A 15058-nucleotide genomic window follows, 5' to 3' on the forward strand; every position below is an offset into this window, starting at 1 on the left:
ACTTGGTGCTTTGGCCGTGAGAAGTCAGGGGAACGGAGGAGGTTGGGACCTTGGCAGTGGTGACTGACAGGTATGGATGGTCTGCTGGGGAATGGTGTCCCTGATTTATCTTGAAGCCAGGTGAAAGAGGCCAAACATGGGGCCTCTGCCTTGCACTGAGACCATGGGCAGGGGGACCTGTTGAGAGAGCGTCACAAGGAGGAGAACTGGGTGGTGAGCCTCTTCCCACCCCCAGGTATGCTGTGAGCTCTGTCACCTTGAGGGGTGGAGGTGGGGACAGTCTGAGGGGACAGTGTGAAGTGGGAGTGGGCTCTCTTTGGAGGTGGAGGCTGTCTTTTGGGGCAGGGACATTGCGATGTGAAGTGCAGTGAGCTGCCGGTGGGGCTGGGTAGGGTGTGGGTAGGGGCTATCTGTGGAGGTGGGAGGTTGCCATGGGGCTGAGCGGACTACTCACCTGCAAAGGAGGGAGGGTGATGGGTTCCTCTCTAGCACCGGCAACACCACACCCCCGTGTGTGTGTGCGTGTGACTGTGTATTGGGGGCCAGAGCAGTGGTTGCTCGGGGGGTAAGGAGGCAGCTCTGCCTCCTTGCCTGGGACCTGTGGGGCGTGGACTGGAGTGGGGGGTCCCCTGGCCAGGGGCGAGCCCTCCACATGCTGCCGCCTATGCTGGAACCAGGGGTCAGGGAGATGAATCAGAGGGGGCAGGAGACGAGGGAATGGGAATGAAGAGTGGAGGGGGAAGGGACAAGGGCCTCCACCCGGCCCTGCCCACGTTACCTGAGGCCGTTCGCCGGGTCGCTGGATGACTCTGAGCCTCGGCGAGCCGCGGAGACCGAGACTGGCTCGCGGGCCGGCGGCCAGGTTCTCCAAGGTCCGCGCCCGAGTCGCCTCCCAGCTCTTGTATCACTATGTGTCTCTCAGAGGCGACACGATTTGCATAAGCCCCGCCTCATCTCGGGCAGATTGGGCGTTGATTGGGTCGGCTGAGGCGGAGTGGCAGGCGGGGTTTCAGGTGGGGACCTGGTGCCCAGTGAGGCCCGGAGGCAGGAGAGCGCTCCGCCCACCTGCCCTGAGCTTCCCAGAGTAGCGAGGAAAGAGCGGAGAGCTGTACCCCCATCTGTACCCCGTCCTGAGGCTCAGACCCCGGGCCATCGTCTGAGGTTAAAAGTGTCCACGATTGAATTGGATTCGCAAAAACAACCGCATGGTTGCTATGGAAACGGAAGAGCCAAAGCTGAGTCTCTAAGCCTTTCCTTCTTGGGCCCCAGCGGGGGTGGGGATGGAAAAGAGGATGAGTCACAAGATGTGACCCCCCCACACACCCCATATCCCACCCAAAATCGGAGGAGGGCAACGAGGAGCTGAGTTGGGGAGGGAAGAGATGAGGTGGTCAGCAGCCCACGCCTTCGCATCATCCCCTCCCCCAACACATACACTCCCCTCAAGCCATGGCGGGTGGGCGAGGATGGCGAAGTACCCAGCCTCTACCTAGCCCCATGCTAGCCGTGGGCCCCCCACAGCCTCTAATTCCGATCCGTCCCTTCCTTGTTTCTCACGGAGTCCCAGAGGCCTCCCGGAATCTCCCCCAGAAGGATCTGCCTACCTCATGAACCCCTCCATTCCCCACCCTCCCGTCTTCCCGTCCCGTAGACGAAGCCTGTCCCCAGCCGCCAGTCTCCGGCCTCTGATGTTGACACAAGCCAGAGGCGGTTTACACTGTGTGGGTCTGGAAGGTTTCAGGGCCCTGGGAACACCTCCTCCCCGCACTTGGGGGTCTCCCCAAAGCCAGGCCCAGCAGCCCCAGCTGCAGTGGCAGCTGAGAGCTCCTGACCCAAGGCAATGAGAAGGAATCCTTTTACTCCAAACTGGGGGCGAAGGGGAAGCAGATAGCCTCGGGTTGGGCCACGTGCGGGGGAGGCACTTCTAGGCATCTGATAAAAGTAGGGCGGGGCATCTGGGGATTGGTTGAATCTGAGCCCGGATGTTGAGGAGGGGGGGAGGGGAGGCGGGGCTTCTGCCAACCGAGTGAGTGTTGAGGTGGGCTGCGCGATAGGGGCTGAGGACCAGCTTGCCAAGAGGGGAGGCTAGGTTTCTCTGGCTGATAAACTTCAGGGCCAGGCTCGCTGGGGAGGAGCCAGTGGAGTTCTCTCTTTTTCTTTAGGAATCGTCCGGTTCCGGTGAAAACTGTTTTGCTATCCATCCTCCCAGCTGCAGGCTATGTCTTCTCTCTAGGGTCCTAGCAGGATGAGAGCATACCTGGGGCACCAATTAGCAGGCACGTCCCTGGCCCCTTTGTTTGGTGATTTACGAGAGACAGGTGTTTGAAAGCTCTGACTCTGTCACGTTCTGAGCACCTGGCCCTGGGGACCCAGAGACAGGCAAAAGCTCATCCCTGCTCACAGATACCATAATCTAAGGCATGAGGAAGTGGAGAGAGGCAGCATGAGATGCTGGAAGTGGTCTCTGGAACTCTAAAATAAAATCCCATCTTTGCCAATGACCCCACATGTGACCATGGGCAAGACCCTACTCTCTCTGTGCCTCCCAGTCTGTAAAATGTGGGAGCTGGTACAGGAAGCCCAGGAGAGCAGGGGAAGAGTTTCAACTAGGAGGGTGAAGAAAGATTGTTTGTCACCCTGGACAGAATTACGTGGGCATGAATCTGACTGCTCCACTACACCTGTGAGCTTCTTAACAATAGGTAACATACAGATAGCTTACTTTGTGCCAAATGCTCTTCTAACACTGTATATGTATTGCCTAATTTATTTCTCATAAGAACTCTTCGAGGCAGGTACTTTTATCACCCCCATTTAACAGATGAGGACATTGAGGCACAGAACAGTTAAGGGACTAGCCCAAGTTCACATAGCTAGTAAAGCTGCAGAGCTGGGATTTGAATCCAAGCAGTCTGGCTCCAGAGCCCAGACTTGTTGCCAGTACACAATACCACCTCTCTAAGATCATTCAAGTCCTCAACGGGAGGGGCCTTGGATTGGAATATTCTTTTCTGATCCCCCAAGGCATTAAAAAGACAAAGCCCAGCAGGATATAGTGGTCCTGCTCTGGCTCTTTAAGTCAGGCAGGACCACCCACACAGCTTTGCCCTTGACTCTTCCCAGGCCCTGTGACTGTTCCTGAACTGCCAGTCATAACCCATCTTCACCAGCTTATAATACTTGAGACCCTGATCTTGATCCTGCCTCTGCCCTTTAGGTTCGATATTTAAAGCAATAGCAACTGACATTGACTGAGTTGCTTCGCTATGTACCAGACACACTGTTAGGGGAAACACTGACTGAAACTGCCCGCCCTGGCCAGGCAAAGACAGTAACAATTTGCATGACTTATTTTACGACAGGAGATCCTGGTAAGGAACATGGAACTAATAAGCCACCACCAACTGGAAGAATATGGGAAAGGTCAAAAGGAGAGAGGAGACGCCAGTCCACATGTCCTACCAACATCCCAGACTCCTCCTCGCTGGAATCCATCTTGGCTGAGCGGTTGTGCGTGCCACCAGAAAGGACCCTGAGTCAGAATGATTGGCCAGAGACAACCCAGAAACTAATCCCATCACCCTAAAACCTGAGACTATGAGCCACGTGGCAGAGCAGTCCTCCTGGTTTCCTTTACCCTCCTGCTCTCCGCCCGGGCACCCCTTCCCAATAAAGTCTCTTGCTGTGTCAGCACGTGTGTCTCCTCGGACAGTTCATTTCCGAGTGTGAGATAAGAGCCCACTCTCGGGCCCGGGAAGGGGTCCCCCTTCCCGCAACAACTCTGCCCAGTCCTTTATCTGCATCATCCCAGAAATGACCTCTGCCAGGGGTCATTCCTGTTGAGGCACAGGCGTTACCAATCAGAACAGATGCTGGCCTTAGTGCTAGATCAAGGACTCTGTTCTGCCAAGAGTGAACACTTTAGTTACTGGATCAAGGGGAGCAGGCAGCAGAGAAGCTAGGGAGGTAGGGACCCAAGGCTATGGCTATCTACCAATCAATTTGCAGATATTTTGATGTTTTAACAACCAGCTGTACCAGTATGTAGGGACTGAATTTCAGTGCTGGTATCATTACTTTATTTCATGGCAGTGGATGGCAGCTCAGAGATGTTAGACAACTTGCCCACTGTAACACAGCCCACTAGTGACAGAACTGGGATTCCAACCTAAGTCTGACTCCAGAGCACAGTCTTAACCACTAACTGACCTGTGTTCCTGGGAAAGGAGAGTGTCCAGAACAAGAGTTGTTTCCACTGTTCGGCGGCTAAAGGCTGAGCCAGAGGAATGAGGTTTAAGTTCTGAAACTTTGTTGTGGCCTCTCTGTTCTCAGGCTTGGCAATACCTACTACGTATGTTGAGGGAGTGGGCTCTGCAGAATAAGGAGGGTGGAGCAGGCTGCAAGGAATAAGGAACGGTGTGTCTGTGTGGGAGACCCCAAAAAGGAGGCACAGAAGGCACTGAGCCCATAGGGTTTCAGTGACGGCAGAAGTTTGCAGGCTGTGGCCACTTCAATTTGCTTCACCAGAATGCTAGCATTCCTCCCCTTGTTGGTCCCAAACTGTGCCTTTATGATGGATAATGCCTTCCTGACTCCCTGGGTTTCCTCAGCCTTGGCTAGTGCAGCCTGGTGACAGCTGGAATTCACCTTGGTTCTAGATATTTCATAGTCTTCTTAGTGGCTGGGAGAGAGTAAGATCACCAGCTTTGGGCTCTTTCCCTTTCTCTATTGGCTCAGCAGGATTTTTTTTTTTAACTTCCAAAATAGAAATCTTTTTTTTTTTTTCCTGTTAATGCATAGTGGCTAAGAAAATAATAGAGAGGTTGGAAGTTCCCCATGCTCTCTCCCTTGAGAATTACCTGCAGGGGACCTTGTGTTTTGGCTGGCCCTGCCCTCACTCACTTTCTGCTGGAGAAGCCCTATAGTGTAGTGGGTTAAATGTATAGACCCTGGGGCCGGGCTGCCTGGGTTTGCATCCCAGCTCTATCACTTTCCAGCGGTATGACCACAGGCAGTTTACTTTATCTCTCTATGTCTCAATTTCCTCATCTGTAAAATAGGGATAGTAAGACCAGTACCTATTTCAAAGTGCTACTCTAAGGATTAAAATGAGTTAATATATGCAAAGCGCTTAGAACCGATTTTGCTTTGGGGAATTAGCCCCCATTGTATACAGTCTTGGTGGGACTATCAATCCGGTGTCCTGCCTTCCCATGGGCAAGTGTTGGGCATGAGACTCAGGTAAGGCTAAATAGTCTCTCTCTCTCTCCCAAGCTAATCTGAATCTTGAGTAAGGTGACTCAAAGGTGGTAGATAATTAGCTCTGGTTTATTCCAGAGCAGTGCCCTGATGACACTGTATGTTCATTCCTGCTATCTGAATCCCCAGGGATCACTTTGGTACACATCTCTTCCAAGACCTGCTTTTCCTTTGTCTCTGTGAGCCATTTCACATCTCTCCCCCCAAATTTATTTCCTTTCTTTTTTTTAAACTGAAGCTATCTAGAGGTGACTTCTGTTTGCTTGCAGAAAGTTCATATGAGTTTGTCATATTTCTCTATTGGTAATGACTCTTGGTTGCAAATGACAGGAAATCCAGCCCACAATGGGCTAAGCAAAAAAAGGATGTAGTGGCTCTAGTAAGGGAAAACCCCAAGAGTAGATTGGACTTCAGGGGTGGCTTGATTCAGGGGCTTAAACAATGTGATTAATATCTGACCTCTTCCTAGGGCTTGGCTTTACTCACTTGTGTCAATGTCAATTTTGTTCTTGGGATCCATATAAAGGCAAGATATCTGCCATCATCTCTAGCCAACATCCTTTCAGGTGGAGTCCCACAGAAAAGAAGAGTTTCTCTTCCCCAGGGCAGCTAGTCAACATCCTGGGCTGGTTCTCATTGGCCTGATTTGGGACAGGCTAAGTTCAGAATCAATTGCTGAAAACAGGGGGATGCAGTGCTTTCATTGGCTAGGGCTGAGTCACTTGTCTACCCCTAGAACTGGGAGGTAAGGTCAACTCCTCCCAAAAGATGTGTATCCAGAGTAGGGAAAGAGGGTGTTCCTATCAAGGACAACAGAAGTTCCTAAATTATAAAAACACATACAAGTTATACTATCAGAGTACTGACAGGAAACAGATGGTACTCAAAGAGATAACTAAGATAGGTCAATGGGGGAACTATTTACACAGATATGGGCAGGGTTAAGAAATCAGCAAGGTATTGTCAAGCATCCTGGGGCTAGCGCCAGTGGAGAGTCATGACTATTTCTAGCCCTCACGTGGTGAGAAAGGGAACAGAGCTGTTACTTTAGGAGAGTCTTCCAGTGGGATCCATGACCTTTGGTAAAGGAACAGAGTCACTGCCAACACCTGGCCTGGTACAGAGAGACTGAGGGTCGGTGGAATAAATACACTGACCCCCTTCTATTCCCATGTGCCATTCTCATACTCATGTCTTCCATTGGCCAAACACAACAAGAAGCCAGAGGGCAAAGTAGCCCAGTTGATACAAGTTCACAAGTCAGTCTCCTGGGGCAGCACAGAGAGGGTAGAAAGTGGAGGCAAGCAGAGAACAAACCTAATGGGGGAAATAAATAGATGATATAGATATGGATACACACACATATATATGTATACTAAGTAGCTCTCTATATATAGACTTTCAAGTGCATTGACTTTCAAGTTAGGCAGCCCTTGGACAAGTTACTTAACTTCTCTGCAATTCTTTTTCCTCGTGTGGGATTGGGCATAATAAGAAGAATGACTTGTTATGTGAGGCATCCAAGGAGGATAAATTGCTTAGCAGAGTGCCTGGCACAAGTAAGCACTATGTTCACATAAATATATAAGCCACAGTTAAGGTGCTATATTTGCTGGGGCAGAGGCTAAGCTGCTGTAACAGATAGATCCAACCATACCATAACTCAAACGCAATAGAATTTTTTTCTTGTTTATGTACAGTCTAGGGTCAGTGTCAGGTTGGTGAATGGCTCTCCTTCTTATAGGAATTTGGGACTGAGGCTCCTTCTACATTGTGATTCTACCATTTCCTAAGGTCTCCAGCCAGTGAAAAGGGAAAGAGAATGGAGGAAGCTGGAAATGGCTCATATCGCTTCCTTTCATGTACCAGGGAAAACAAAAATGATTCTAGTATTTCCAAGAGTGCATTTAATACAAGAGATTGGACACAAAAATGTTAGAAGGGCTCTAGGAACAAAACACAGACAGTGAGGTTACCCAGAGATGTCTAATTAGGGGACGCCATTACCACCAGTGGGCTGGAGGGGTAAAAAGGAAGACGATGCTCTCCGGAGCCCATGTTCATTGCATTGCGAAGGCAGCTGGTGCACCTGCTGCTGTCACTAATAGAACCACCACCACTGCTGCCCTGCAGGAAGCCAGGAGCTCACACCCTTGCTGAAGTCACTTGCTGCTGCTGTTGACACTGCCAGACTTAGAGTTCAAGAGCACCATGCTGCTGAGGCTGCTGGAGTGCCAGCCACCTACCACGTCTGGAAGAGTGCTGCTTGAGCAGGAACCCAGGAGCCTGCAGCCACTCATTGTTTTTGCTGCACTTACAACTGCTGGAGAAAGAAAAAAAAAAGCTTCTCCCTTCTGTCTTCCAAACTCCCACCAGTGCCTCTGACTGGCAAGACCTAAGGGGAAGGCAGCTGAAAAAGGAGTCTAAGAAATGTAGATTACAGGCTTCCAGCTCCAGGCTATACAGAGGAGGGCAGTGTAGGACGAGAACAGAGTTAGAGCAAGCAGATAAGTGGCTGGTATTATAAATTCAGAGTACTGAGGACTGTAGTTTCAGCCACCTTCCTGCAGTGTTTACTGAGAGATGCTCAACTTCAAAACTAGCCCAAGAATCTCTCTACCCTCCCAATAGATTTCTACAAAGAGGACGGAAACTGGAGAAGATTATGATTGTAAAGGGAGACAGACTGTCCTCGCCCCTCATTCCTTGTGAGTGTATTCATCTGGTTCCCTTCCTGATAGCTCTTGGAGGGGGATCCCAGAAATTAGCTCATGAAGTTTTGGGGTATCCTCAATATAAAGGAAAAACCTGTTTTCTGCTTCCTGCGTCTTTCTTTCCTGTGTGTCTCCTTGACTCTCACACCACTACCACACTCACACAGAACACTTCACTTTTTTTTTTTTTTTTTCTTTTTGCGGTATGCGGGCCTCTCACTGTTGTGGCCTCCCCCGCTGCGGAGCACAGGCTCCGGATGCGCAGGCCCAGCGGCCATGGCTCACGGGCCCAGCCGCTCCGCGGCATATGGGATCCTCCCAGACCGGGGCACGAACCTGTATCCCCTGCATCGGCAGGCGGACTCTCAACCACTGCGCCACCAGGGAGGCCCCAGAACACTTCACTTTTGACCCTTCTGGTCCCCACACCAAAACAATTCTCTGGGACACAAGCTGGGTGTCTTAAAATTTAACTCAATTCTGATGCTATCTACCTGGAGATAGAACCTGTAAGATCCCACGGTTAAGGGCTCAGTCTTACAAACTGTTCCCATATGAATCTCCCACTCAGATGCCAATCACAAGTAGTAGGTCCCCACGTCACCCAAAATTTCTCTCCCACTTGGCTACAAATCATGGGTTTCCATGACCCCCTCCTTGGGGTTGATTAATTTGCTAGAGCCACATGCAGAACGCAGGGAAATACTTACGTTTACCACTTTATTAAAGGATATGATAAAGGATACAGATGAACAGCCAGATGAAGAGGTGCATGGGGCAAGGTATGTGGGAAGGGCGCAGAACTTCCGTGTCCTTTCCAGAAGCATCACTCTCCCAGCACCTCCAGGTGTTCACCAACCTGGAAGGTCTCCAAACCCTCTCATTTTGGGGTTTTTATGGAGGCTTCCTTACATAGGCATGATTGACTATGTAATTGGTGATCAATTCAACCTCCAGCTGATCGCGGTGGCCTCGCCCTGCAGCGACTTGAAGCAGGGTTTCAGTTCCTGGCCAGAGACTGAGGTCGGGTCTCGTCAGTCAGAGCACCAGATCCTAGCACTGACCAGTGGTCAGTGACAAGGCCCTGGCCCTTCAGCTTTGCAGAAAAGAATTCCCACAAAGATGGAAAGTAGTGAAACAAGTAAAGTATTTATTAGGAGGAAAAAGAGTACAGTATGTGGATAGACACACAGGTGGACTCAGAGAGAGAGAAAGTCGTGCCCTCGTGGTAGTTTAAATCATTTATATGGGACATTTCTTCCAGGTTTCCTTTGGCCAATCATTTTGATTTGGCTGGTTCAGAGTCCGTATTTGGTATATCTCAGGATCCTCCAATGTGTGTGTGTGTGCATCTCTCAGCCAAGATGGATTCCACCCAAGAGGACTATGGGTAGTTGACATCACTTACTATGGGGTGGCACCCCCTCCCTTTTTGACCTCCAGGGAGCCTTTCTGCGCATGTGTAGTCAGGGAGTTCTCCTTGATTTTCGGGAATGAGAAATATGTGGTCTCTTATCATTTATCTGGGCAGGGCCCAGCCTCCTCTCTCAAATGTCCTGCCATTCTCCTCTTGGAGTATCTGTCCACAGGGAACGAATCTCCAATTGCTTTCCTTGGGGGGCCCATCTCCTCCTGCCTCACAGCCCCTCTCCCCTTCCAGGAGGTCAAGGGATGGGAAAGAAAGTTCCAACCCTACAACCAAAGGGTTGGTTCCCCTGGCAACCAGCCCCATCCTTAGGTGACCCGAGGGCATGCCAGAAGTCACCTCATTAACATGACAAAAGACACCATTCTCTATCCATTTAGGAAATTCCAAGGGTTTTAGAAACTGTGCTGTCAATGAAGACCAAATATGTATTTCTTGTTATAATTCACAATATCACACTCAGGAAGGGGAATTGACTCATTTGTCAGTTCTCTCTCAGCTGACGCATAATATCATCTGCCTCAGTGCTGCAACGGCAAGGGTAGGATGATGTAGGAAAAGGTATCGGGGAGAGATGATGTAGTGACAGTGCCAATTGGAGAGAGAAAAGAGCGTGCCCTGGAGTGGTCAGTTCCTGAGAGTTACGGAAGACAGATCTCACAGTCCAGCACTGATCCACTGAACTTTTCGCGACAATGGGAAAGTTCTACCTCCATGCTTATCGCTTATCCGATATGGTAGCTATTAGCCACTCGTGACTAGCACTTGAAATGTGGCTGTTGTGAATGAAGAAACAGAATTTAAAATTTTTATTTAACTTTAATCAATTTTAATTTAAATAATCACATATAGGTTGTGATTATTAGATCGGACAGTACCAGCTGCCGAACTTGAAGTTGGAGATAAAGAGACTACATAAGATTGGGAGCTGCAGGCTTGCTGGGACCATTGCAGAGGAACCCCACGTGCTGCCAGCTGAGAGTCAGCAGACAAATGTGACTATGTTTCAAGAGCCCACCCCTATCTAAGAGAATGGTTTAGGATCAAATCTCTCTCCAGCAGAGCCTGTAGGGAGCTCACTGCTGGCTCCTGAGTCTACAGACCATGAATTGGATTAGTGGTGGCGAGGTTGAAATTCAACCAGAACACGCTGTCGACTAAAAAATTATTCACAGTCTAAAAGTTGAGAGTTATCTTTTGTTCTGTAACCGAGCAGGACCCTATGGGGCCTTCCTGGGACAGGCCTTCCCCCATATCCTCTGCTTTAACTCCTCTCTGAAGCAGCTAGATAACAGTATTTGATGCACATTTCCTGAGTTGTTTTACAGATGTGAAAACCCCCCACCAAACGGAGGATGTTAACTACTTGATGACCATGAGCACATGGGCCCAGGCCTCCTGGAGCCTAAGGACTGATAATGTTAACCCCTGTGACACCACCCTGTTACCTCACCATCAGCCAATCAGAGAATTGTGCATGAGCTGATCACTTACTTTGACCCACCTCCCTCACCTGGCTTTTATTATTATTATTTTTTGGCTGCGTTGGGTCTTTGTTGCTGCGCACAGGCTTTTCTCTAGTTGCGGCGAGTGGGGGCTACTCTTTGTTGTTGTGCGCGGACTTCTCATTGAGGTGGCTTCTCTTGTGGTGGAGCACAGGCTCTAGGCACGCAGGCTTCAGTAGGTGTGGCTCTTGGGCTCTAGAGTGCAGGCTTGGTAGTTGTAGCACAGGGGCTTAGTTGTTCTGCGGCATGTGGGATCTTCCCAGACCAGGGATCAAACCCATGTCCCCTGCATTGGCAGGCGGATTCTTAACCACTGAGCCACCAGGGAAGCCCCCCTCACCTGTTTTTAAAAATACTTTGCCAAAACCCTTCCGGGAGCTCGGGGCTTTTTAGGGAATGAGACACCTGTCTCCTTGCATGGCCCTGCAATAAACCTTTCTCTGCTCCAAACTCCGATGTTTCAGTTTGTTTGGCTTCACTGTGCATCGGGCACATGAACTTGTGCTAAGAATTCAGTGGGAATTTTTAGGACTTTAAACCCAGGAGGCAGCATCTCAAGTAGCCATGATAGAACTGCTCCGAGGAGGTGAGAGGGGAGCTGGGATATATTGGAGTTTTGCAACAAAGGGCAGGAGTAGGGAACATCAAAAGATTTTTTTTACCCACCCCCGCCAAAGCCTCCTCTGTCTGCACGGGTCCCAGGCCCGAACCCCACCACTGCCAAGGCCTCCTCTGGCCGTGTGGGTCCCAGTGGACCTGAGCACTGCCACCCCCCCATAGCCTCCATGGGCCACGCGGGTCCAGGCAGACCGAGCACCACCCACCTCCAAAGCCTCCTCCAGCTGTGCCGGCCCCTGCAGACACACCCATGGAAGCCAGCGCCCCAGCCAGCCTGTGTGGGCACACACGCTCCAGGCCAGCTTCAGGGACAGACACTGGTGAAAGGAACACACACAGAGGTGGTGCTGACACAGCAGGTTCAGAGACCTACCTAGAGGTCTTGGAGGCCGTCCTGGGGAGGCAGGGGTTGGATGTAGCTCACCACGGGGGCAAGTACACTAATAGCAAAGGCACCAGGGAATTTTAATTTTTAATTTATTTTAATTTTTTTCCAATTTTTTTTTGCTGTTGTGTTTTGTTGTTTCAATTTTATTTTTCTAATTTTATTTTATTTTTTATGCTTTGTTATTGTTATGCTCTTTTTTGTTGTTGTCTGTTCTGTTTTTTGGGGTTTTTTTTTTCCCCGTTGCATGGCTTGCGGGGTCTTGGTTCCCAGGCCAGGGGTTGGGCCTGAGCCCCTGTGGTGGGAGTGCTGAGTCCAAGCTGCTGGAATAACAGAGTACTTCAGGCCCCAGGGAATATTAATAGGTGTGAGCTCTCCCAGAGGTCCTCATCTTGGCACCAAGACCTGGCTCCACCCAGCTGCCTGCAAACTCCAGGGCTGGACACCTCAGACCAAACAACCAGCAAGACAAGAACACAGCTCCATCCATCAACAAAAAAGAGATGACAGAGAAATATGTTACAGACGAAGGAGAAAGGTAAAAACCTACAGGACCAAATAAATGAAGAGGAAATAGGCAATCTACCTGAAAAAGAATTCAGAGTAATGATAGTAAAGATGATCCAAGACCTCAGAAATAGAATGGAGGCACAGATGGAGAAAATACAATAAATGTTTAACAAGGACCTAGAAGAACTAAAGAACAAACAAACAGTGATGAACAACACAATAACTGCAATGAAAAATACACTAGAAGGACTCAATACCAGAATTACTGAGGCAGAAGAACAAATAAGTGAGCTGGAAGATAGAATGGTGGAAATAACTGCTGAACAGCAGAATAAAGAAAAAAAGAATGAAAAGAAATGAGGACAGTCTCAGAGACCTCTGGGACAACATTAAACACATCAACATTCAAATTATAGGGGTCCCAGAAGAAGAAGAGAAATATAAAGGGTCTGAGAAAATATTTGAAGAGATTATAGTCAAAAACTTCCCTAACATGGGAAAGGAAATAGCCACCCAAGTCCAGGAAGCACCGAGAGTCCCATACAGGAAAAACCCAAGGAGAAACATGACAAGACACATATTAATCAATCTAACAAAAATTAAATTCAAAGAAAAAATATTAAAAGCAGCAAGGGAAAGCAACAAATAACATACAAGGGAATCCCCATAAGGTTATCAGCTGATTTTTCAGCAGAAACTCAGCAGGTCAGAAGAGAGCAGCAGGATATATTTAAAGTGATGAAAGGGAAAAACCTACAACCAAGATTACTCTACCCAGCAAGGATATCATTCAGATTCGATGGAGAAATCTAAAGCTTTACAGACAAGCAAAAGCTAAGAGAATTCAGCACCACCAAACCACCTTTACAACAAATGCTAAAGGAACTTCTTTAGGTGGGAAACACAAGAGAAGAAAAAGACCTACAAAAACAAACCCAGAACCATTAAGAAAATGGTAATAGGAACATTCATATCGATAATTACCTTAAATGTAAATGGATTAAATGCTCCAGCCAAAAGACACAGACGGGCCGAATGGATACAAAAACAAGACCTGTATATATGCTGTCTACAAGAGATCCACTTCAGACCTAGGGACACATACAGACTGAAAGTGAGGGGGTGGAAAAAGATATTCCATCAAATGGAAATCAAAAGAAAGCTGGAGTAGCAATACTCATATCAGACAAAATAGACTTTAAATAAAGACTCTTACAACATATAAGGAAGGACACTACATAATCATCAAGGGATCAATCCAAGAAGAAGATATAACAATTATAAATATATATGCACACAACATAGGAGCACCTCAATACATAAGGCAAATGCTAACAGCCATAAAAGGGGAAATCGACAGTAACACAATAATAGTGGGGGACTTTAACACCCCACTTACACCAATGGACAGACCATCCAGACATAAAATTAATAAAATAAAATAACACAAGCTTTAAATGACACATTAGACCGGATAGGCTTAATTGATATTTATAGGACATTCCATCCAAAAACAGCAGAAAACACTTTCTTCTAAAGTGCACATGGAACATTCTCCAGGACAGATCATATCTTGGGTCACAAATCAAGCCTCGGCAAATTTAAGAAAATTGAAATCAGATCAAGCATCTTTTCCAACCACAATGCTATGAGATTAGAAATCAATTACAGGGAAACAAACCGTAAAAGACACAAACACATGGAGGCTAAACAGTATACTACTAACTAACCAAGAAGTCACTGAAGAAATCAAAGTGGAAATCAAAAAATACCTAGAAACAAATGACAACAAAAACACGACAACCCAAAACCTATGGGATGCAGCAAAAGCAGCTCTAAGAGGGAAGTTTATAGCAATACAATCCTACCTCAAGAAACAAGAAAAATCTCAAATAAACAACCTAACCTTACACCTAAAACAACTAGAGAAAGAAGAACAAACAAAACCCAAAGTTAGTAGAAGGAAAGAAATCATAAAAATCAGAGCAGAGGGCTTCCCTGGTGGTGCAGTGGTTGGGAGTCCGCCTGCCGATGCAGGGGACACGGGTTCGTGCCCCAGGCCGGGAAGGTCCCACATGCCGTGGAGCAGCTGGGCCCATGAGCCATGGTCACTGAGCCTGCGCTTCCGGAGCCTGTGCTCCGCAACGGGAGAGGCCACAACAGTAAGAGGCCCGCGTACCGCAAAAAAAAAAAAAAAAAAAAAAATCAGAGCAGAAATAAATGAAATAGAAACAAAGAAAACAACAGAAAAGATCAATGAAACTAAAATCTGGTGCTTTGAGAAGATAAAAGAAATTGATAAACCTTTAGCCAGACTGATCAAGAAAAAGAGGGACAGAACTCAAACAAATAAAATTAGAAGTGAAAAAGGAGAAATTACAACTGACACCACAGAAATACAAAGGATTATAAGAGACTACTACAAGCAGCTACATGCCAATGAAATGGATAACCTGGAAGAAATGGACAAATTCTTAGAAAGGTACAACCTTCCAAGACTGAACCAGGAAGAAACAGAAAATATGAACAGACCAATCACAAGTAATGAAATTGAAACTGTAATAAAAAATCTTCCAACAAACAAAAGTCCAGGACTAGATGGCTTCACAGGTGAATTCTATCAAACATTTAGAGAAGAGCT

The sequence above is a fragment of the Mesoplodon mirus genome (assembly GCF_964341445.2).
Source record: "Mesoplodon mirus genome assembly, chromosome: 3".
Classification (NCBI taxonomy): domain Eukaryota; kingdom Metazoa; phylum Chordata; class Mammalia; order Artiodactyla; family Ziphiidae; genus Mesoplodon; species Mesoplodon mirus.